The sequence below is a fragment of the Manacus candei genome, unplaced genomic scaffold (assembly GCF_025592945.1).
Source record: "Manacus candei isolate 608988 ecotype Guabito, Panama unplaced genomic scaffold, ASM2559294v1 h1tg000035l, whole genome shotgun sequence".
Lineage (NCBI taxonomy): Eukaryota > Metazoa > Chordata > Aves > Passeriformes > Pipridae > Manacus > Manacus candei.
Window position 1 is genome coordinate 2,442,976 of NW_026138083.1, and position 22,195 is coordinate 2,465,170.

The 22,195-nt window shown below is 40.1% G+C and overlaps 1 long non-coding RNA gene across 2 annotated transcripts in view; it reads left to right on the forward strand.

Moving 5' to 3' along the window:
- Nucleotides 1-22,195, forward strand: part of LOC127473367 (uncharacterized) — a 212,211-nt gene that overhangs the window by 18,635 nt on the left and 171,381 nt on the right. Inside the window, exon 5 of one of the 2 annotated variants that reach the window (XR_007905393.1) lies at nucleotides 808-3,599. The exons of the other annotated variant lie outside the window; for it this stretch is intronic. This is a non-coding gene — a long non-coding RNA (uncharacterized LOC127473367). Of the gene's footprint in view, nucleotides 1-807; nucleotides 3,600-22,195 lie in introns of those variants that run through there. 2 annotated transcript variants of the gene reach the window in all.

The window sequence follows — 22,195 nt, forward strand, 5'->3', positions numbered from 1 at the left end:
CAGAAGCACTACTTTTAAGTGAACCTGATCTGGTAAATAAAAATTGTCTTTCTGATTTTCCATATCCATCAGGACATTCCCTTTTCAATTCATCTATTAGAACTCATTGGATATGTCATAAAAATATGGATAAACTGCTTAATCATTAAAGTCTAGCCTTTCTAACCCTCCCAAAATGTAAAGAAATTAAGCAGTCACAAAGCTGGAAACAAAACCAGAAACTCCATGCCCAACAAACTTCCCATAGCTCTCAGACCAAAAAGCTTTCACTTAGTTTTTGTCATGGATCAATCCAACCCAGAGCTATAAAAAGGAGGCAGGAATGACTTCTCAGTTTTCACTACAGTAGAATTTGACATCAAGTGTGTCCTTTTCTGCAGCAGGACTGCCACAGTTTAATATATTTTTTTAATGAACTGGAAAAAGGGATGAGCACTGAGGTGATAAAATTTGCAGGTGACACAAAATTATTCAGGTTAATCAAATCTGGAGAGGGTAATAAGAAACTTCAGAAGAAAATAAACAAGTTAGGTGAATGATCAGTCTGATGGCAGGTTAAGTTCCGTGTTGATATATACAAATTAATGTAATTTACAAGGTTGGGGTTTTTAAAAATCTATTTTTACACCTTGGTGTGTTCTAAATTAATTGTATCAAAGGCAAAGGACCCAGAGAGCATTGTCAAGAATGCAATAACGGCCTCCATTTGGCATGCAGCTATAGTGGAAAATTTTGGTACAGGAAGGAAGAATAATATGAAAACCTCTTTAATGTCATTAAATTGATTGTCCTCTGCATTTCAAACAGCAAGTGCCATCCTGGTCACCAACTGCAAACAGAAGGTTTGCAAAAGTAGAAGCAGCTCCATGCAAAAGAATGCAAAGGATAAGGAGAAAAGATTGGGCCAACTGGCATCACCAGCTTCCCAGAAAGGCTGCAGGGTAGATGGGATACAAAGCCATGAAATAACACCTTGATAAGGATGATTGGGATCTTGTCATGGATGATAAGAACACCCAGGGAAATTTTAAGTAGGACACATCCTCCTCAAACACTGTGGAGCTTGTTGCTGCGGGACATCAGTCTGGCAAAGGTGAAAAAAGGGATTGGCCATTTGTATGAACTCAGAGGTTTTTAACTCTGGAGTTGAATTTTTCAGTTTGCCTTTTGCTTTGCTTTGCAAAGACAGTTCTGCAGGAATTGCTTCCATCTATTACATAGAGGCTGGTTAATCATAATTTTCCTCACAGTATTTCTTCAGGATAATTCCCCATTAAGAACATCTGCAGTAAGAAAAAGAAGACTAAAACTGAGAGATAGAGTGATAAAGAGGATAAGAACTGTTAGGTAAATAGAGCCTAAATGCAGGTAATGGACTTTTAGCATGGGTCAGCTGTGCTGTAATTGTGAGCTAAAGTTAGTTGAATTAGGAGACTGCAAGCAGGTGACACAGCTGGCTAAAGAGCTGTCCTTGAGGTAATTCAGCAGCACACTCCTCCTTCTGAAAAATGCTCCCAGCATTTCTTGAAAGAGAGTTTGCACTGGTCTGTTTAAGGTTGATTGCTATTGAAATGGAACCCACAGAAGCAATTAACAGTCAGCAGCTCTGCACTGCAACCAGGGAAGGAGCCCTGCACTGCACAGAGTGGCAAACATGAGGTTTAATAAATAGGAATTCCAAGGGATTTTCACAGGTTTAGTAGAGTGGTGACATATGTTATCATCCTGCTCACCACAGACTGCAATAGGATTTTACACTGTCATGTCACATCGGCCCATGATAACCAGAAGTCATTTATTTCCTAAGAAAATAGTAACTAGATATGACAACCTGTGTTGCTTCATGGTGAGGTTATGGTAGTATTTACTGATAATGTGAAGTATAACTTGTGTCATCTATTAGATTTTGCAGTAGAAATTCAGAGCATTTCTAATGTTAAAAGAACAGCCCAGTTTTTTTGTGTCTTGTCTTTTTGGTTGATAACATAATAAGAACTTCTATCACTTGCATACAGCTTACATTAAAAACTATATAGAAATTCTTAAATTAAGAATTAATCTATCTTCAAAGTGCAATAAATAATTAGACCTCTTTGTAATTATAAAATTCCTCATTATTTAGCTCCTTTTTTTGCAGAGGTAGGGAGAGATGTATTTATCTGTCTCTCTGTGCTTCTATCTATCTATTGGGTCTCTCCTGCTTTTGTTTTTCTAGACAGGATATAGTGGTTGTATTTTAACGCTGCAGAATCTGAAATGAGTCCTTTATTAAACTAAGAATGCATAGTTACCATTCTGGTTTTATTTTCCTCGGGAAACATAAATAATTAAACTTGACTTCAAGTAAAAAGATGAAGTTAGCCTTCCTACTGTACTCCAATCATTTTTCCTTTATGGCTTGGCTGGCAGGATGGTAATCCTGGACTCTTGCTAGAAATTACCACCTGAGAGTTCTCTTCATTTGAGTCCTTTTGCAAGGTGGATGCAGTGGGTGTCTACAACACAATTTAAAAGGCTTTTCATCGGGCTTCATTCTTGATTTCTACTGTAAATTCCACAAGCTACAGTAGTTTAATGCAGGAGCGTAGATGTCCATAAAAAGCTGGAGGGAATGGTGTAAGTTATAATGCTGTTATAAAACTGTCTGTGATATTAACACACACTGTATATTAAATACACAAAACTGTTACAATAACTTGAAGGCTGAGGCAAACTCATGAAAACAAATAAATTCTTTAGGACAGTAGGCAAAAGGTTGTTCGTTGCAAAAAGATTTAAATACAGTTGTACAGCAGTCCAAATTAACCCCCTCAAATAAAAAGCTTCCTCCACCTAGTCATGGAGTCTGTGTACAAAAATCCATGCACAAAATAGATTTTCCAGAAGCTTTTGGAAGCTTTTGGAGTCTGACCTCCTCACTGGGACCACGTTCTCAGCATCCTGTCAGATACCAGGAGGATGAATATTTCCCTGTTGCCTGCCACATTCATACCATTTGCCCTCCCAATGTGGCAAATAATGTAAAAACAAACCAGTGAGAAGTGCATATAAAAATGGAATAAGACACAAATTCATGCTCATATTCTGCTCATAGTTACATTATTGTAAACCCAGAATAACTCCAGTGGCTTAGCTCAGGGTAGGACAGAGCACTCACACTTAACTTACTAAAGCATGTATTTTTTTCCCCTCAATTTATAGCATTATCAGCTGAGTGTAAGACTATTTTACATGGCAAGGTCCCTCAATTCTGGCCCAGCACAGTGCCTGGCTTTTCAAATGCCTCCTAAACCCACCCAACATTCATCTTTTTATGGGTTTTTTGTCTCTTGAAACATCAATGGAGGGGAAAGTGTGGATGTGCTTAGGCACAATTGCACTGAATTACAGGTGGCTGCCATTTTAGGTAGTCCCAAGGTCATGAATAGCAAAATATGAAAATTTCAGCTCTTTACTGCTGGTCAAAACCTTAATGTGTTCCATGACCCTCCACTAGATTCAACCTATAAAATGAGAGAAGCTTAATAAATCTCTCTGTAATAAGTATTACACATTATGTCAAGGAAAACTTAGATCAAGCTTCTCCTTTGAAGTTTTAATGGGCACTCCAATTTGATGACAGCGACTCACCTGTGCTTGTAATAAGTTTGCAAAGCCTGGAGCAGCTCCAGTCCTCTGGGACTACAGCTCTGGATGACAATGAGCCCAGGGAGCTGCAAGCTTCAAAGGGATCATTCAAATAGTCCAGCTCTGGCCTCACCAGGCAGTGCAGGCAAACTTTGAAATACTTTTCTCCCTATCAAAGAGTATTTCCAGGTTGAGCTGTTCATAATAATTTGGTCTTGGAATAAAATTGCAAAGCCCTTCAGTTTGAAAAGGACTAATCAGATTATGCCCCTTTGCTCCACCCTTGTGCAAGCCAGGAGAGGGGGAAGAATAACACCCCTACCATTCCAAACAATGCTGAATTAAGGGAAACATATGTAAACGTTCTCAAAGACTGGGTGAAATGGATGTGGAGAAAATTCTCCTAATGAAATGAGGGGGTTTTGTTCGAAAAAAGCTTTACATGTGAGTTTGTTATTATGACCCAAATCTTGCATAGATTTATGGACAGATTTACCTTCCTGCACTGCATTCCATTTTGGTGGAACTGCCAACCACGTGTATGGACAATCATTTGTACAAATCTGTCTGATAATGAGCATCTAAAGGCTCAGAACTGAATTTGTTCTCTCTTTGCACAGGAAGGATGAAGCCAAAAAAATGCTGTTTGTGTGGCACAGTGTGTTACAACCACAGTGTTATGCACCCTGTAGACACGAATCCCTAGTGATTAAAACTGCTCTGAAAGGCAGAGAAAGTCACTAAACATCTGTAAGAGTAAAAGAGGAGAATGCAGCCCTGTACATTTTCAAAAATCAATCATGTAACAAGGGTGTAGTTTACCAACAGAAAACATTAGGCAATCATTTTAGCAAGGCTGTTCTTCCCGTGAATACACGGGATTTTCCCCTGTCCAGGCACAGATCTCCTTCCCTTCTCCCATGAGTCAAAGGTAACTTTGATTTCCTCAATGATCCTTCTTCCTGGGTGAACGTGGCACCACATTATCTTGGCTTTTATTTTTCATTCCCAGTTTAACAGTTATAAACACCTTTCAACATCAAATAAGAGCAGCAGGGTAATCCAGATAAAAGAAAATTCTTCAGCCCTAACAGCCTGACTCAGATTTATGTGCCTGTTTCAAATTTCTGCTCCTCATTCCAAGACTTGCAACATTTCACAAGTACCACATAATGTGCTACTTGATTGGCCTTTCCAAGGATACAATGTGCTGCAACACATTGTTGGGGAGTTTTATAGGTGTGTGTCCCCACCACTTCTGGTAGTCATTGAAAAAATATATCACGGCCTTCTCTTTCTGTGCTCTACAGTCCTGACGTTTCTTAATATAAGGTTGTCTTGCAGGATGTCAAACTGGGTTTGAATTATTTTACAGGGTTCTCAGTTAAAACACTGTCATGTAAATCAATCACACCCTCAGTTCTCTGGCAGGGAACTGCAGTCTTGAAGTACAGCCTTCAAATGGAATCAGTGCTGTTACCAAATTTCATTGTAGGACAGCAACAACCAGTCTGGGATTTACTTGTTGCTGTCCCAGGTAAAACCTTTGCTAATAAATTATTGCCAAGGGGATGAGCACTCCACAGGAGGTTTCACTTGTTTAACCTTGACCCAGACTTTGCCAGTTATCACTGTTAACCAAGCAAACACCAATTTCTATTTTTGGCCTGATGCAGCTTTCAAAGCCCCTGTGAGGTTTCTTGCAGCTTTTCCTCCCAGCTGAGCTGTTTTCCTGGCAGGTTACACACTTGCACTGTAACCTCCTTTTACAGACTGGACACTGAATCCTTGAGCTGAAGGTCTTATTCAGCATTATGCTTTACACGGGGTAAAGTAGGTGTAAATCACCATCACTGATTATTTTCTTATTGCTACAAAGTATTCTTTAAGGTGTTTATAGAGACCTATGCTTTATAAATTATTTCCCATGTCCCAGAGCATTAGTGTTTATAGCTGGTAGTTAGAACATCATTTATTAAACATCTTTTGAAGCATCATCCATGTGTATTCCCAGATGTTAAAGCATACCTACAATAAGTTAGTTTTAAAGTAATTTCTATTAATCATGTAACATTAGCAAAATCCTTACAAATTAATCTTAAAATGTTACCACTTTATTCTCATAAGTCAATAACTGGTGACAAATGACTGATGAAGAATAACATTACAATAGAATAATCCACAATTCTGGAGACTTCAAAGCTTCATTACAGAGTTGTTTCTCCTTCCACTGTCAATATATACCACTTTGCTACTTTTCCCCCTTTCCAATCCATAATGTATTTCCTGTTGTCTCTCTCAACACCCCCAAGTCCTGAGGGGGTCAATCTTGTAATTACCTGCATTAACTCCATTATATTGTGGGCTTGTGGGATTCTGCACCCCCAGAACGAGTAGCTGCTGTGTTCTTAAATGCCAGCTACTCTTTAACTGTAAAGGCACCTACTATTTTATTGGAACTATTCTTGCTTTATTACTGTAAACAACTTCCATCATAATGATGCCATTTGAAAGAGCTGATCAAGCTGAGAAAAATGACACCACAGTCATAAAGTCACACTAAATTTTGCTATTAACATTTTATAGTGCATATAAGGAAAGCGTTCCAAGTTGCAACTACAGACAAAAGAGAAAATTATTTTACATAGAAATGTAGATTTCAGCATTAGCAATATACTGGTACAATCATTTGCACCATATTCTTAAGCACAAGAGATGACCCTCTCTGTAGATAAGAGAGTGTGCTGGTTGTCATATCTGAGATGAATCTGTGCTTGCTCTGTGGCAAACATGAGAATACATTACCCCCCTTATCCCTGAAACACAGATAGAATGATTGTGTTGGGAGGAAAACATAGAAATCTCACATAAAACAATCTGAAAAGTTATCAGAAAGAAAACTCAGTTCATAGCAGAGCTCTTGATAGAAAAGAAAGCCTTAGCTGAAGGCTGAATGTCTTTTTCCAGCCAAACTGATCATCTGACCCCAGGATAAGTTTCCTTTCTGAGATGTATGCAAAGTATGGAGTTTGGAGGCAGCTGCTGAAGTAGTATTGTCCTTTGGTCACCCTTAAAGAATAGAACAGGCTGCTATCTGTACTGGGAACTTCATTGAAAGGGATTTAGTTTGGGCTATAAGGTAAAACAAAGTGATTTTGGTACAACTTATGTTGTGTCACCAAGGAACTGCCAGTGACAGATCCAGCCAGTGAAGTAACTGCTATAGAGGAAACTGTAACAGGGTGAAAAGAAATGACAGTTTGTAAGCTTTGCAATTGTTTTAATGTGAATTAATGAAGTTAGATGTGCAGGGAGATCCAGCAACCCTTGGATCTTTATTTGAAGGGCAAAGAGGGCTGGAAAGGAAGGAGAAGAAACTTCCAGAGAACAGCAGGTAATTTTGAAGGGGTCCAGGCTCACGGAGCAGCTTGGGAGGACATCACGGTCCAGAGACAAAACCAGAATGAAGTTTTGTCTAAGCTGCAACCAGTTTCTGTTCCCTTCCTCCTGGGGAGGGTGATATTTATTGCTTACAACTGTGAGCTTTCAAATGAAAGGGATACTTATCCCTTTATAGGTGCCCAGGCCCAAGATCCAGCAGAAGGTCAGTGCATTTGACATTTAAGAATATCAGAATTCTTCCTGAAGGAAGGTTAAACCCAAGAGCATTCACGTTCTGCTCAGCACCATCCTTCTTTACAAGGCCACAGCCGAGGTGTCAGATCCTTCCTGGGAGGTGCAGCCCTGGCTGCTGGAACAGCAGGAGCTGCTTTGCCTTGAGGGGGGAATGTTGAAGCAGGAGCCTTACAATGAAACCCACTGTGCTCCCCAAGCTAATGGGAGTCACACCTTCCTCAGGAGTGCAGCAGCCCTGTCTCCAATAAGAGACATCTCCATGAGATGCTGAGTCCTTGCTGCAATTATGCCCTCTGCCTGCCTCTTCTGTTTCAGTATCAGGTCTTTTCAATTCTTTTTGCACAAGACCAGGAACAACTTTTTTGTCTAGAGAATTTTGTCTAATTTTATGGATTTTGCCAAATAATTTGGAAAGTTCTGTAAGATCCACTGTTTTGAGAAGATATTTTTGTTTTATTGTTAAGACCTGGTAAAGTGACATTTTAAACAAACACCTGGTAAATTAATAAGCTTCATAAATTACAGAATCTCTGAACACCAGCTGCTGAAATACAGTAACTCTGACCTGAACCTATTGAGTGAAATTCTGCTGAACAATGTGTGCACCAGTGCTGTACATTAAAAACAGTTTATGTTAAAAGAATGCAAGATGTCTTTGCTAGAAGCAGGGCTTCTGTCCACTAATACTCATCTAGCAGCACTGATCCTCTGCTATTTTGTAACTTTAATTTTTCTTATTACATCATTTTCTAGAGTTGTGCAATTTTCAGTAGTTTGGTGACTTGGTTCCTCTTGGTTATGATGCAGGTGAATGGCTACTCTGGTGACTGGGATGCTTTGTCTCATGCCATATACATGTAATTTAAGTGTACATATGTATATTCTGTTACACTGCCTGCTCTATCCTTCTGAAGAGTTCCCTTAACTTCCTATAAATAGCTCTGCCTGTTTACTAAATCACACATCAGCAGCTCTGTGTAGATCCCCAAATGCTTGAATAAGCCTTACACTATCATAAAATCCTTTTAAATAAATCTGCTCTGGTGTTCCTGTAAAACTGGAATGCTTTAATCATCAGGAAATCCAGAAAGCTCTGTAAGTGACATCTAGTTCTGTTACCCTAGAAGGAGTGTAAGTTTAAGGTTGGATACCCGTGTTTTCTACTGCTAAATGCAAGTGTGTCTGTGGCTTTGAGATCCTCCTCTCCCTGACAGCACAGGCTCCTCTGACATTCAAGCTTGATAAATAGCAACTTGATTACTCCACATCCCAAATGTTCCCACTCCTTATAAAGGGGAAAGTTACACATCACTGTGTAAGAAACAAGAGTGTGTCTAAACCAAACCAAATCAACCCAAACTAAACTCTAAGCAGGTCTCTATAAAGTAAGAAATGCACCGATGCACGTGGAGAGACCATCTGATTTCTCCCTGACACTTTTATTTCTCTAACAGGCTTTTGTTTATTCTTTGGGGCAGAAAGGCTGCATTTTCTCTTGCCTTGAGCTAAATTCTCTAAAGCTGCTGGGCAGGAAATATAATATCCAATATCCTACTATTTCTCACTTCATTATACTAATATAGTCTCACATACAATGAGGCAGAAATAATGAAGAAAATATGCTGTAGCAATGAGCCTTTATGTGACTACTTTTTTAATAGAGTCCTGAGCAGTGCATCTTTAGGTGCCTTATATGTGATTCTCTCTATATATCTATTCTAATACATTTAATTGTGTATTTTCTTTTGATACAAAAGCTGTTGGGAAAGATTCTAAACCCCACCACCATTTAATGGCCCTGATTCTCAGCTGTCACAGGAGAGCTCTCAGGCCTGCATGAGAGTCATCAGGGGATGGAGCTTCTCCAAGGAAAATCTTTGCCAATGCCAACAGCATTGGACTGGTGCAAGTGGGCATTAAAGAGGGCCTGAACTTCTGTGAGGACTCACCTGAAGGGTGAAGTTTTAAAAACAGTGTTCTCAAACTCCAATAAAGTGGCAGTCACTCACCACATCCCTGCTGTGAAAGCAGTTTCAACACCAGCACTGTTTGTGCCCCAGAACAGGCACAGACCTGAGACGTCCACAGCAGAAACCCCTCTGAGGCCTGTATTGACTGATGCTCCAGCAACTGCAACAAAGCCATTCAACAGTGTTACAAAGCTTTTCTCAAGGAAACAGAGAGGAAATGTTTTCTTATTTCATACCAGCTGTATTGCTCTCTGCCATACTTTGCTCACAGGAATACCTGAAGTCCCCCAGGGCTGTAGGAGCCAGGAAAGAGAGCTGTAAGTGTGCAATCCCCACTGAGAAAGGCTCTGATTGGCATCCCTGGAGGCTGGTGACCCCCATTTACCTGTGAGTGACAGGGCACAGGCAGCAGCTCCCTTCGTTTGCCCTGCAGAGCCCCCAGCACGACCCAGAGGAGCCCACGTGGGGCTCCAGCACTGCTCATTCTCCATGCCCAGCCAATCCCTACCCTTGGGAGACTGCCCAGCAAGGATGCCAACCAGGATCACTCCAAATGCTAACTCCTGCAGTGGGAGCACCTGGGGGATAGGAATGGGACTAAAACCAGAAAACTCACTTATCTGGGTTTGGGACAGTTGTTAGGTGGTAACTCCTGGTCACTGCTAAAGGTGGCTGAGTTCAACCTCAAGGCTTACAAAGTTTCTATATCCATCTTGTAAAGTATTAACTCAATCCAGCTGCTCTCCCTGGATATAGTTTTCTCAAACTATACTTCCAACCTAGTTGTCATTATTCATGAGGCTTTCTGGAAGTGCTGATCCTTGCACTTAACCTCATCATTCATTTTCCCCATTATACTCCATCTAAAATTGCATCTGCTACTTGTAGATTGATAAACACTGGATATATCTCCTAAGGGCTCCTAAAGTTTCAAAGTCAGATTGGTTGCTATTATTATTTAAGGAAAATGTATCATTAAAATACACACACAAATAGTGCAGGCTAATAAGTTACATATGGGGAAAACAATTTTTTTCCTGCATGAAAACCTTATTCCAAATTTTCAAAACTCTAAGCAAACTTACAAAACTTTCATTCTGTTGGGTTTAAAACATAAAAGCTATTTCACCATTACAAGGAATCATCATGTCTGTTTTCCATAAACTGGATTTTAAATACATTTACATAGTTCTTGTGTGGAACACAGTGTTATAATTGTGTGGTTGAAGGATGATTTTTATGCAGCATAATGAAACAATTACATGGTTTTAGGTTGTTTTTCTGTTGAGTTTAAGAATTTACTCCCTCAAATTAATCTACCTTGTTTTATTTCCTGCACATTTGACTCCTTTCTCCACAAACAGTTTGTCTTTGAAGCATCTTTATCCTTTTGTTTTCAATATTGTCAGGTCACAGTACCATAAAAAACTGACTTTGAAGTTGTAAGGTTGCATTTGGTGATCACTTTACTCAACTGGATCTTATCAGCAGTTCCAGAGGTTCATTGGGAAGTCCCAAAAGCAGAAAAGGGATATTCCAGAAGGATGGTGCCAGTTCTGTGTTTTGTACTCCAGTGTTCTTCTGGCTGGTTTAATGTAGAAATTCTACTTTCATCTGATGCTCTCTTTGTTGCAGAATTTCATGTAGTGAAATGGTACAGTAAAACTTGATAGTAAATAACAGTAATAGTAAAACTATATAGTAATAGTAAAATAGTAGATAGTAATAGGAGGGGAAAAAAAGAGATAGTAAAAAAGCCTAGATGGTAATAGTAAAATAGTAAAATTAGATAGTAATAGTAAAACTTGATCATAAGATGCAGTGAATGAATTAAAAACAGGGTAAATGGCAGAGAACAAACCATAAAGTGAAAATAGATGCAAAAGTATCTCAATGGCATCTCATTTTTAATATATTACACAGCAGGAAAATTTGGCAGGTTTTACTTTGCTATGGGCAAAGCACCCCTAGAAAGTAACTTTGAGTATCTGACTGATTTTCCAGGACAGGTAAATTGAGGTTCTTTCCTTGGATAATCTAACCTAGACTGTTACAGGACTAGTACAATAAAGGATTGGAATACTGTTTCCTTAAGACATTGTTTCAGGATGTATTTCCCACTTGTGGGGAAAGTGCAAAAAGGAAAAAAAATCTGTCAAGTGAACTATCAAAAGGAACAAAATAGCAAACAAAATAGAGATAATAACACTTCAGTGGAATCACCTGCTCTTTTGACTATCAGGGAATCTCACAAAAGGCTTTAGAGAACTTTGAAAGATAAAACGCTCTCCCGTGTTGGCGTCAGAGCCAGCCGGGCGGGATGCATTTCAAATGGAACCTGATCCTGTCCTGCTGTATCCCAAACAAACACACAAAGGACTGCTCAGGAATTGCTGGGCAGCAGGAGGTCACAGAGCAGAGAGAACTGTCCCTCTTGGTGCAGAGGGGCTTTCCCAGCTCACATGGAGATTTGGGAAGCGTAAATCCCACCCTGGATCACGCCAGCAGCCCAATGCCCCGGCCCTACCGGGAGTGCCCGGGACCAGATGCTTCAGTGGAATTTGCAAGAAACCCCATAATGGACAATTATTGAATAATTTTCTCATAGGGGAAGTTTCTCCCTAATCCCAGACAGCTAATGATTGGTTTATGCCCTGAAGCATGAGGGTTCATACATCTCCACCCCCAACCATTTTTATCCTATCTAAGGTATCCCTGGGCGCTCTCATTATCCAAATAAGTGTATAATCCTTTTTGAATCCTACTAAGCTCTTGGGCATAATGATAGCTTGTTGCAGTGAGTTCAACAGGCTAATTATGCATTGTGTAAAAAAGTATTTCTTCTTATCAGTTTTAAATTTGTTTCTTTTCAGTTTAATGGATGTCACTTTGTTCTTACATTATGGGGAAGAGTAAATAGGAGCATCCAATTGACCTTCTCCATACCATTAATTATTTTATATCTCTCTATCATGTCCCCACTTATTAATTTCCTCTTCCAACTGAACACTTCTCATCTTTTAAATCTCTCTTAATATGGAGGTTTCTCCTCGTCTCTGTTCCCTTCTGTTGCCTAACTTTGGGCTTCTTCTATTTCCACCATGTATTTTAAGATGGCGTGACCAGAAATGAATATTGTACTGGGGGAAAGGGTGCCAACAATGTGTATAATTGCACAATTACAATATTGTCATTGTTTTCCATCCCATTCTTTCCACATCCTCACATTTTGTTTGCTTTTTTAACCTCCACTGCTCATTGATCAGATGTTTAATTGAGCTGCCCGCAGTGACCCTCAGGTCCTTTTCCCAAGTTGTTACAGTTAATTTAGAACCCAGCAATGTGCATGAGCAATTCAATCTGTTCCCTCCAATATGTATTTTCATATTTGTCAATGCTGAATTTGGCTGCCACCAAGCAGGCTTATTAGGTCTCATTGAACATCTCTGTAGTGCTGACTAACTGAAATAATTCTGTGTTATCTGCAAAGTTTACCACCCTCCCAAATGCTCCTTTCCAAATGACTGAATTTATTTGACAGTACCAAACATGCTCTGTGCAGTCTGTGGCTGGATATAAAACTACTTTTGATTAAGTATCTGACTATGACATACAGATTAGAGTAATTAGGATTTCCAAACAGAAAAACTAAACCCTACCTGAAGTTCTACATTAAATTAACTCTGATTGCCCAATGAGTCCCCTTTTGGACACACACCACAACCACAGTGAATTTCCACACCATGTGCAATTATTTTATGCAGGGATAACCATCTAATGGGATCTTCTAAGCACTGCAAAGGGACAGAAGTTTGCTGAGAGCTGTGAGTGAGACTTTAAGTAATATTCTGCATCTCAGACTGCAAAAGCTGAATTGTAGGCTGTCCCTTACCAGTTTGTATTTAATATAAACCAATTAATGCCTTCCTGCCTCTGGTCAAGGCAGCCACAACCTGGAGGAGATTCTAGCTCTTGTATTTCTCTTGTACAACAGAGACTCAAAAAATTATCTTCATAAGCACATTTTTTCAGTATTAATTAATCTTCCTCAATAAGATCACATTCAAGTTGTGAGAGTGACCTGAACTTAAGTTAAGCACTGGATAAACTTAAAACAAAAAGAAGTTTCTACAGCTAAACCAGAGACTTAGGTTCTCAGTTCCAAACGTGTACTGACAATTCGAGTTCCCAAAGTATTATCCAAAAGGCAGTTTTCATTGACAAGTGTCAGAAGTTTCTTCAGAGAACTGATTTTTTTTTGCATGTTTTCCAAATTGCAGTGGCAAACCTTGCATTTATTTGTGGCCTCTTGCAACCCACTCACCAGCAGGTTTTTGGGTTTTCTGCATTTTCACACATCAGCTAATTTACAGTTTCAGAGAAGCCACACAAGACACACTAAAATCTCTTCCAACACGGTGTTTATTTGAGGGGTCACCATGCAGTGCTGTTGTTAATCTCTATTTTTCATGAGCACCACATCAATATAAAATCTTAGCAGGCCTATATACTTGTAGTTGTGCTGATATGAGAGCTGAGGGAGCCTGTGGGATTGAGCACACAGCCTTGCCCACTTTGGAATATTCTTACTTCCCAGCATCTCTTTCTCTCTGAAATTCAAAACTCTTCTGTGCTCTCTGGAAGAAAAAACCAGCCCAAATAACACAAAATGGAGGGAAAATCTGGGGAAAAATCTGGAAATATGGCTTGTCCATCCAGAACTCAGGAAATTTAAAGCAACAGACTTGTAAGGCTGGTTTGAAGAAAAAAAAGTCCATAATTAATTGGAATTATTCTAATTAATTAAAAGGCTCTTGCTAAATAATATTATTGTAGGCACAATTTAAAAAAAAATCTAAGTGGAATAAGATATGTAAACTCCACTCCACTATTGTTTTCATTTAATAGACCTACAAGGAAATGTATTTAGTCACCATAACAACATAAAACTTCTGTTCTAATTTGCATTTTTCATATGCACTAAAAACTGACCCACTTCTCCATAGTTAGTGATAGGGATCATTGCTGGCAATTACCAACAAAGCAGTATATTTCAAAAGTATCAGTTACTAATTACTTCCAAATTTTTCATGAAATGCATTATGGAAACTGAACATTGGACATTTTTAATAATTTCAACACACCTGTTATTTTGCAATACATACTTAAAATTGAAAGCTTCACAAATTCCTTCAGCTGATATGAGATCTTTGGTATCTGTATCTGCAGAAGTTTTCTTGTGGGTAAATATTCAGCATCAACAGAAAGTATTTAACAGTCACAATGAATTGGCATCATGTGACAAGAGCTCCATGAATGGCACAGAAAATAAGATTCAAATAAATCAGTCCTTACAGGACTGAATCCTAAAACAACTGAACAGAAGTACCAAGCAAAGAAATTACTTTGCCTCTGTAGCTGAAAAATCTTCTGTATGATCCACTTTAAACTTTTATGTCCAGAAATAGTGAAAAAGATCTTAGCAGGCTACAGCAGAATAGAATAAACCCTTAAAAACACATCTCAATTGATGCTCTCAATGTATATTATTTATTCTTTACAGCAAAGTTGGCTTGGGAACGCAATAAAATTAAATCAAAATCGATTGGTCTGTAACCCTTTTGAATGCACTAGATTTAGATTAGAACAGATTTTCTTGGCCAAGAAATCAGTGGGCTGCTGTGAGGAAGAACTGGAATCTTATCATAAAAATGTATTTGCTGTCTTTTTATCTTCAGCTAAAACTTATCCTTTCACAAATATTTCCAGAAGTTCTCTTGGCTTTCTCTGCAGAAATTCAAGGCATCTTTCCAGGCAGATTTTGCTGCCCCACATTATTGTTTGCTTGTTCACCTGTTCTGTGACAGTCATGGTAGTGACAGGAATTCCAGCTTGGAATGCAATACTGGCCTGCTATGGATAGATTCTAACATAAAGCAATGATTCTCCACTCAAAAATCCTTAACTCTTCCTGTCAATAGTAGTGTAAATAAGACCATAAAACACTAATAACTTGACAAACTTCAGATGTAATGTAAATAATCACAATATACGATGAATTCTCTGTTCAGAAAATGTGCCTGTACAAGCTGCTGCCCAGGAGTACCTGGATGCTTTATTACAAAGCACAGTTTAGGAGATTACAAACATAAAAGGATAATGTTATTAAAATTAGTAATACAATTTTATACCTCTCTCAGCCAGCTTTTCCTCTCTTACCCTGGACCAATCAATTTGTTGAACTACAAAATACTTGTAAATCTATAAACCTATGAAAACTCAGTAATATGCTGTCCATTCAATATTAACTATTACAATTCCAGTATCACATCATAAAACTGTCCTGGGAACTTTATCAAGACACCAGATGTTCCCACAGTCCTTGCTTGTCTCTCACAGTGGGAGTGGAGAGCCCGCTCAGGGACTGGAGTTTCCAGTAAAGATTTTGCCCTCATAACCTTAATATATTTTGTGGATTTCTGTCCTACAAAGAAACTTGACAAAATTAGAGTGAATATTTCTGATCTCTGCTACTGAGCTATTTCAGTGCCCTGGATCTTGGGTAATACTTCCAGTATTCCTCCCTTTTGTTTTCTTCCATTTGCTAGGGCTGTATCCATCCCCCTTGGACAAAGCAAGGGGCAGACACACCTTCTGCCTGGCAGACCATGACCACGGTGCTTAGCCCTTGATGCTGGACCCCCTCTGAGCTCTGTGTGATGTCCCCACATCCACACAACAGAGTTATCCTTGTGTGAGTGTGTCCTTGCTCACAGGAGCTGGAACACTCTGGGAGTTTGTTGCCATATCACGGAGAATAACATCAGGGCACAGAAAAATTGGAGGTGGGACAGTGCTGCAGGACTGAAGGGTGGTGGGAGGCAGGCTCAGAGCAGTCCTGTCCATACAGCCTGCTAGAAATGGCTCCTTCCACATGCTATCCCTCAAACCACGTCCAAGTGTGGCCTCAGAAGTGAGTCAGGAGCGAGTCAGATATTGAGCAAGCAGTTCATGTCATGGAGAGCAGCCAAGCTTCTCTCTGGCCCAGGGCACATTCTGAGGCCCTGGCCACCCTGGAGATGAACCTGCAGCTGGTCCTGCAGCTGACCTGGCCCTGCAGACACACAGCCTGCGTGTCTCTGGCCGTTGAGTAAAGGACTGTTGAGGAATGAGGGCAAGGCAGTCGGTACGGGCGAGTACCACAGCACAGAGTGAGGAGGTGCAATTTCTGTGATAGATTCATCATGCTGCAGCTCCCACTTGCATTCATATGCATGGATCCTCTTAGAAATGTGATACCAGATGCTGTTTCCTGGCAACAGGCCCAACACCCCCTTTCTCTTAGGTGTGAATTTTGACAACTCCAATTCACTGGAGCCCTAGTTATGTTATCTTTTCTAAATGCTTAGAGACTAAAAAGACCTCTTGCTCTTTCTGCCGTGGACTTCAGTGCCACTCGGGCCAATTTGCAGTGCTGTATTACTCCAAAAATATCTCCTCGTATGAGTAGCACAATTATTACCACTAAACAGGGAAGGCTGGAAACATTCTGAATGGAACATGGATAACACAAGTCCTCTTTTGCTGTGTTGTCACTCAGAGCTGTTGTTATGCTTGGCATATGTCACATCAATGTATAAAAAATGCCCGTGTCAGTCAAACGCACGTTACGTGTAGATCGGGTGTCAATCTAATGTTTTGTATTAAAATCAGTGCCACAAAATGTGCACAACTTCATAAACATCACTGGGGAGGTTTTCATTTTTAAAGTGCTGCAGCTGCTCGCAGCTGCCTTTTGCATAACACCTGAAGAGCTTAGAGTTAGTTAGAAAATTAAAATTCAGAAAAAGGACAGTAAAATGCCAGCTCTACTCCTCTGTTGTTACTCACATAGCAGGGGGAGGTCAGCTAAGCCACTGCTTCTCCCCATGGCTCGTGTGCTGTTCAGAAAAACACAGAGCAAAGTGAGCTCCCAAAACAGGGACTGCAGAGCAGGGGGCCCTGGCACTGCCACCGTGCCCCCTGTGTGAGCTGTGCCTGCCGGGGTGAGTTCTGCACACAGGAGTGGGAAAGGTGGGCAGAGGGGCAGCCCCAGCTGAGAGGTGGGAGCTCGGCAGCACTTCCAGTCCTAGACAGACTTGCTGCCAAGGGAGAAGCTGAGAGGCTTTCAGGGCAGATGGGCAGTGTACATGGACTTTGGGGTCACTGTAAAGCTGGTCCCAACATCAGCACAGATGTTTCCTGAGGAACTTTTTCCAGCCAAGCACGGCCCGGGTGTCACAGTTGCACACACTTTTGCTCACAGAGATGCTGTGGCCTGGCTAATCCAAGAGCAGTTTTGAGAACAAAAGTTTTTTATAAGCATTAATTAATCTTTGCAGTGAGGTCATTGTTATTAGCCCTGTTGTATGTGGGTCACATCTGTGGTTGGTTGCAGTCTCCTTCAGGGGTCTGAGGGTCTGAGTCCCCCAGGATGGCTCCAGCTTAAGGCAGTAGGGATTTTGTCTAGAGAGAGTTTAGCAAAAAACACTGAGGATTGTTAGACAGATATTGGGAATTCTGCTTCTGATTGTGCTTCTAAACTCCCCAAATACTTTCATTGGGGAATCATGTGGTTAAAGGAAGAAATCTTGTACAGAGACAAGCCTTGAATATAAAGGCATTTTTCGGTCATTCTGAAAACTCAATATGTTTATCATTTCATTTGCATTTGAATGACTGGGTTCAACAATATTGAATACATTGGTACATCCAATTTGACCCTTGACTTCATTGTGGCCTATTGCTTGGCCATAAATACCTGTTCTTCCTGTGTGACATGCTGTTGTTAATCAAATGAAAGCTATTCATGTCTTCCATTAAATTAGCAGATTTAAGCCAAAGAAACTGCTCAGGAAATGAGAAAACAGCCAATGCAAAGTAGATGCATAAATGGGGAAAATGTTGTGTTTTGCTGGCTTCTAAACAGAGGAGAGGTTGGAGATTTGCCTCTTAGTTTCACAAAGCACTAGGTAAAACCAGTGACTCCAGTTCCAAACTGGATTCTTGGGATTTGGGCAAAGTTTTATCTTTTTTTTTGATTCTGAGGCACAGGATGTTGACGAGTGAGGGAGCAGGAAATCCACTCTACAACCCTGTTACCTGATTCAGGTGGTTACTCTTAGAGATATTGTGTTGCAGAAGTTCACTAGACACTACAGACTCCCAGTCCCCAACAAAAAGGGAGTTAAGGGCCTCAAACCTCATGCCAGGGGTTGTGAATGACAGCAGTCAGGCTTTTAAAAAGGCAGAACATACAGTATTAGAATCATACAAGAATATACACATTTGGCATTAAAAGGGTGGCATAAGTATTTTGAAATGGCTCCTGAGGCTTGGACAGAGAACTCTGTAAAACAATCTTTTTATCTTTGCAAGAAAATATATGCTCATTGAAAAACTGCTGGATTGGGAAAACAGTGATTTCCTTGCAGTGGTAGAGCCCCAGAGCCTTGGTAGCAATTTTTCATCATTTTGTTAATTTTCACTAATATGACAAGTATGCTACTAATATGATTGTTCTGTTTAAAAACTAATACCACTATTAATATGTTACAGTGATGAATTACTAACAATAATCTATCACGAAGGAAAAATAGTGACATAATTAATGCAGTGTTACTATTGTGCAATAGCAATTTGTTAACTCGGTGCAAAGCACTCAAAGAAAACTTTATTTTTCATATTTTCTTCCATAATTGCCTTTACCCATGTTTACAATGGAAATATCTGCTTGCAAAAAAGAGAGTCAGCACCTGGATCTTTTCTTTTTGGTCCAGTAGATGCATGTTCTTAGACTTACTCATTTAATCTCAACCTTATTTTAGGATCTGGATGTTATCTTTTTAGGCAACAGACTTTTATTGCTGTTTTAAAGAGTTTTATCCTACTCCCTTGTACAACAGTGCAGCTTATTACACAGCTCTCACATTGCAACCATTTTCTGACTGGGGGATCCATTGTCATATTGCATTGATTAAAATACTCCCAGTCTACACATCACTGCTCTTCTCCACACATTTCAAATGCGATCTCAGGGAAGGTAAACTAATACAGAAAACAGCTTTGCAAAGGAACTGGTTGCTTTAGCATAAATACTTAACCCTCAAGTGAGAAGAACGGAGGAAAAAGGGCATATGCTCTTTATTTGAGCTTCTTTTGGTAGTTTTAAAAAACTGCAACATTCTTTCAGACTTCGAAAACCAGCCTTTTAGAGTGCCCATTATAGTACCAGAGATCATAAATATACTCGAGTAGGATCATATTGTTACAGATCTTTGCCCACTTTCTCCTATGATCCTCCACATCACAACCCATCCCTCTACTTCCAGCCCCACTTGGGCCACTAATTATTCCCCTCCTTAAGATCTGCCATCCTGTTTTAAGATCTCTTGATCCTACTCAGTCGTGATATTACCAGTAGCCCTGCCACTGTCTAACATGCTGGGCACTGTAATATAAAAGTTAAAAAATAAAAACCCCAAAGCAAACTAAAGTTTGACTTGGTAGAAATATTTCCCAAGCCATTACTCAGCTGGACTTATACAATGGAATTCATCTTGGATTACATACTGCATTTGTTTTTCAAATTGGTGGATAGAAGAAGGAAATTTAAGCTATCCAATGTAATCTAGTTTAATAAAAATCTCTGTGCCATTATCTCTTCTTCATGGCTGCAGAGGCCAACACAGCACAGCCTGAATATTCACAAAAATTGATAACAAAACCACAATTGTGCAAAACTGTCTTTCAAAGCACAACTAAGACTTTTGCCCTCTTTTTGCCCACATGAAAACTGGCTTTGCTGTTCAGCGAGCCATACCTAAGAGTGCAATAAAAATACCCTTTTGCATCTACAAAGCTTCATTTTCGTGAAGTTGGATGCTGAAATGGCCCATTTCTAAAGGATTCCAAAGCAACATGTTTCCAAAGTCACGTCTCAAATGCTCTGGCATGTCCTTTTGAAAAGCTAGTGGAATGAAGACAAGATCTGAAAGCAGTACAGCATGATGCCACCATTTGGAACCACAACAAAATTATTTCTATCTTCACTCTCATTTAAAAAAAAAAAAAAAAAAGCCTAAGAGCTGAGTATGGATTAAATATAGTAATTCAAATCTGGCTGAGAAGCTGCGAACCTTTATGCCAAGTTCTAGCCTGAAATGAATTTAAATGGCCACAAGTAAAAATTCCACAAAGGGGAGATTGCAATGAAATCCTAGCAGGGAAATAAAAATAGCATCATAAGCAAATAGCATAACCTTAAAGAGGGAAGAAGAGAAAGCAGAAACTGGGAAATATTCTCAAACTTCTCTTTTAAAGAACTAGAAAAAAGTAGGACAGCAGAGATGGGGTCACTGTGAAAAACTAAGTGATGGTGTTTGTTTTGGTGTCTGGAATTCAGGAGTGATGTCAACCTGTAAGGGCTGGCCTGAGAGAACTAATATTGGTTTTACAAGGGATTAATGGCACTTAGGGAAGGTTTGGGGGTCCAAAGTGGTGACCCCTTTGCAGAACTAGGACCTCTGCCAATTAGGCAGACACAAGAGTTAAGTTACAGTAGGGCACAAGCTGTAGGTGTATTCTCAAAGCCGACGTGGCTGGCTCTGGGAATGGTGATTATTGTTGTACTACCAGTCTCAAGGCACAGTGGGCTGGGAATCTGTTTGATGACTGGAATGTTGCCACTGAGCATTTTATCTTTCCTGCTCCGTAAATCACCTTGGTTTTGTATATAATGATTTTTTAATATTGTCTTTGCAGTATTGCTCGTTCTACACATCAGCTGCAAAGGCACCTCTGCAAATGCTGTGTGTTCTGTGGCATTTGAAAGGAGTGAGGGTTAAGCAAGGAGAAACCAGGAGGCAGTTCTCTTACTTAGTGCAAAAAGCAACAAAATACAAGTCAGAGACAATTTCTAGTCTTTGACACAATTCCCGAGTGAAGTGGTGCCTAAAACTCCTCAAATGTGCCACGGGAACTGTGGGGTGCCAGGTCCTTGCTGGGTGGTTGACATGTCTGGCACTGCAACTCAGCCTCCTGCTTCCTCCCTGGGCACTTCCATCAGATTCCTGGGAAGCTGGGATCTGATAGGATCAGGTCTGTGAAAAGGGATTTATGGACATTGATGAAGTGCACTGCAGTCTTTTTCAAGTAGTACTGACAGGAAATACATTTGTGTTTCCAAATGGAGAAACTTGCTGCCAAAGCAGGAATGCAGGTGGAACATGTTTGAGTCATGTTAACACTTCCTGTACATTTCCTACAACAAAACTCTATTTCCTGACAGGGAATTCCCGCATAATAATAATTATTATTATAATAGAAAATAATAACAAGGTTGCATTCACGTCGAGCTTCAATTTTCAGGAAATGCAGTAATAAAACTTAAGTCTGGAAGTTTCCATCCGTCTCCCCCGTTGCACGCTGCTCCCTTCCCTTCCCGTTTGGAAACGCTGCCGTTTCCCCGGGAGCGCCGGGCGCTGCGGGAAGGGGCCGCGGCCCCCGATCCCGCCGGCCCCGGCAGCAAAGGAAGGGGGAACAGCAGCAAACCCCCGAAACCTGCGGGAACAACTCCCCCTCCTTAAATCCTCCCATTGCCTCCCCTGCATAGGGATATATATTTACAGATAAATATATATATATATATATATATACATAAATATTTGTAAAACCAGCAGTGGATAAATGCAGCTATTAAATAACAACCCTTAAAAAAAAAAAAAGAAAGAAAGAAAAGAAAAACACCCCACACAAACCATAACGATGATGATGATGATGACGGGAGGGGGGGGGAAATAAATAAATAAATAAGAGCGAGCGGGAGTCGGCGAGGGAGAGGGAGGCAGGTTCAATTATCTAAACAAAGAAATCATGGCGGAGTGTTTACATTTGGCAGCCCAAAGCCTGCTGGATTACGGAGC